We start from the raw sequence: 3380 nt of genomic DNA, 5'->3' as shown, positions 1-3380 counted from the left end.
ATTCTAAGCCCTCCCTAGTTTCCCTCACTGCTAAGCAACCAGGCACAGCCTCTGCTGCGGAACCTCCCTCCAACCCCTCCCCTCTTCTGTGCCTGCGAGTTTCTGGAACAGGGAGTACTGGTGTTTGCTTGCTTACTTTTTAAAGTGAAACACTTTTCGTGATCTGAAAAATATCAAAGTATTCTCGCATTCCCTAATTCCTCTCCAAAGCCCAGGGGGCAAAAGATAACTGGTCTTCAGGCATCTGCTATAGAAATGTGCGATTGGACAGTGCGTAACCCACCCAACTGTACCTGGAGATCCAGCACACAGCAGGAGCCAGTCACTTAGTGATCATTTAGTCGCTTTTTATTATTATCTATGTATTTGCTAGTGGGGAATTGAGGTCCTGTGGGGTAATTTGCCCAAAGTGAGTTAGCAGAGAATGGAATTTACAGATGTGTAAGTGCACATCTGTGTGACTGCAAAGTCCATCCTCTCTCCTCAGGCTATCCCATGTGTCAAGGGAGGGAAAAGCTAAAACTTCTGTCTTTGAAAACTGTAATTCCGTTTATATGTCTTGCAGCCAGAAAGAGAGTACTGGAAGGGCGATTCCACTGGATCTTAGAAGTAACTTTGACACCAACCCTCACTGCTTACCGCTCTGCAATGGGAAAGACAGCGATGTAGACGTTACTGGTTGTGCGGATGGAATTACATGGTGCTGTGAAGGAGGCGGGGCACACAGTGTTTTTTGTTTCTTTGTTTCTGTTGATGCTGCCTATTAGCTCAAACTGCACCATTTTGTGAGCCCCGCTCCACTTTGCAGTCCCTGATCAAACTGAAATATCCCACGGGCGTCGGGCCACGAGATACATCCTGCCCAACCACCTGACTTTCTTGTCACCCCCTGCTGGGCAAAGCCCTGCCCGGCAAAGCCCCCAGCTGAAGGATCATCCTCATCAGATCCTGCTGAGCAAAGATCCAAGGAACATTCTATCACATCCCCCCAAAAACAGGGCCACACCACCTTGCCATGGAACATCTTACCAACATCTTCCTGGGAAGCAGGTCATACCCACCAGGCCCCTCCCGCCCAGGCCTATAATTACCCCAGCCTGTAAGCCGAGGTCAGCACTGCCATTAACCTGGTCCCCCATCTCTGCAGGTCTTAGGCTGGACATAGAACCTGAATCGCTGGAGAGCTGCCAATTCTCTCTCTTTTTTTTACCCTCACCTTCCCTTCCAAACCTAACACTGGACAGATACTTGAAACATGAACATTCTGGAAACCAAGAGGATGCCAGGACCCTCACCTGCTCGGGTGGCTTCATCACCAGGTGCGTTGGAATTCCACCTGTGAAAAGGTCATCGGAGTGCTTACTGCTTGTCTCTCTGGAATGTGCATGGTAGTTAGGCATCTTAATCATGACAGAAAGGTCGACATGAAGATGCCTGAGCTGCATAAGGATGTCTAGATATGGGCACTGGCAAGAAAGTGCTGTGTGCCCCTCACCTGCAGCTCATTATGAAATAGGCTGACATGGGCAGCAGCGAGTAAGCGTTGTGTGCCCCTCACCTGCAGCTCATTATGAAATAGGCTGACATGGGCAGCAGCGAGTAAGCGTTGTGTGCCCCTCACCTGCAGCTCATTATGAAATAGGCTGACATGGGCAGCAGCCCAGGTTTTTAGATAACCAACAATTAAAGATGAAGAAATGAGCCTCTATGCTTAGAATCCCTTAGTAAACTAGTCAATGTCATAAGTTCTAAAACAGCCCATCGCTTCCACACTGCGCAGTCAGGCAGAGAGGTGGCAACAGGTGTTTTCCACTTTTCTTTCACAGATGGGCAGGAGGGACAAAGGGTCCCTCTGCAGACCTTGGGAAGGACAGTGATGAGGGGTGCGTCCCACTGCGAGAGCTCCTCACCTCTGGGGTTCAGCCTGTGCTACCCTCACTCCTGCTCCTTGGCACGGCCATAAATTTGACTCACTTTACGTAGAACTTCTGAGTATTGGTTTTGATCAGAAGAAAATAATTTGTTTTTAGGGCCTCAGTTTCTCCCAAGTCATCCCTTATGGCAGAACACAAGTGCAGTCAAATTAACTCATCCACCCCTTATTTATATGCTATCAAGATCAGAAAGTCAATGATCAAGTCAATATCAGGCCTTAAAAGCCCACTTGTGGCTCTCCTGTTGCTAAATATTTCATCAAAGCATTTGAGGCAGAAACACGTTTAATCACGACATTATGACTGATGTGCCAGACACACACTGGATCTTCCTTGAGGCCAGACTTCTACGTAGAAATGGCCAAGAACTGCTCAGCAGGCAAATTGCACCTGCACGTATTTCAGTGACTGTGGCTGCTGTTTTGCTTATCCACAATAGTTAGTGCTTGAGCACATCCTAAAACACGTGGACACTGAATGCAACCCGATGGTGAGACCATTCTACCATCCCAGCTAATCCAAGCATCCACCCATCCTTTCATCCTACCCCTCATTCCATAAAAAATAAAAAAGCATTGTCTACTATTGTTTCTTTGCTAGCACTGCAGAAATGCACAATTAATTCCCTACTTTAAAAATGCTCGGTGGAGAGGAGACCACTGGGGAGTGAAACGCATGCGAGCAGCAGCGGAGATGGGCATGGACCGGCAGAGGAAAGAGTGAAGGATTCTCATCTCATGGGCTGTGGAGGCTTCCAGGAAGACCCCTTGTTCCAGGTGTGCAGGATGGGCGAGCGGGAGTTCCTTGTCAATCATGGGGGAGAGGAGGGGAGCATCGGTCAGAAGAACTGATGGGTTCCAAAAGGGAAGAAGTCACACATAAGTGATTCCAGTTACTGCTTTTCAGCTATTAGAATCTGCTGTGCAAAAACGAACTGACTTGCAATAACTTTTAAAACATCTTTGTGCTTCCTAAGCTCTGGAGAAACTGAATGATGCTTTTAAGAAAGTTTAGATAGACTGCAAAGCAAATGCTGGCCTGGCAGGAGGATGTGGGGTTGGGAGTGGGATGAGAATGCTGAGATGGGGCAGGGGCAGAGTCAGGAGGGAGTTTCAGTTTGGTCTTGAAGACGGCTGAAGAGTGATCAGGAGTCACTGAAAAATGTTTTACAGAGCAGAGTATCATCACTTTCTATTCTAGAGAGATGACTGTTGGTACACTTCATAGAGAGTGAAGGGAACGGTGCTAAGAGCCAAGAATGACATCTTCAGCTCTAGTCATGTAAGCAATGGTGGCTGGCAGTGACACTCCAGGTTCTCTACCCTCCTCTTGATGTGTCAGGGAAAGGCCTCTCACCCATCCAAGGCCAAAGTGCTTGGCTCCTGGGCTCTCTTGCCCTCTTGCTTTTTCAGGGGCCCCAGTTCACTGGTCTGTTTTTCCATCTGT

The sequence above is a fragment of the Trachypithecus francoisi genome, unplaced genomic scaffold (genome assembly GCF_009764315.1).
Source record: "Trachypithecus francoisi isolate TF-2019V2 unplaced genomic scaffold, Tfra_2.0 Lachesis_group15, whole genome shotgun sequence".
Classification (NCBI taxonomy): Eukaryota; Metazoa; Chordata; class Mammalia; order Primates; family Cercopithecidae; genus Trachypithecus; species Trachypithecus francoisi.
This window is presented reverse-complemented; position numbering follows the sequence as displayed.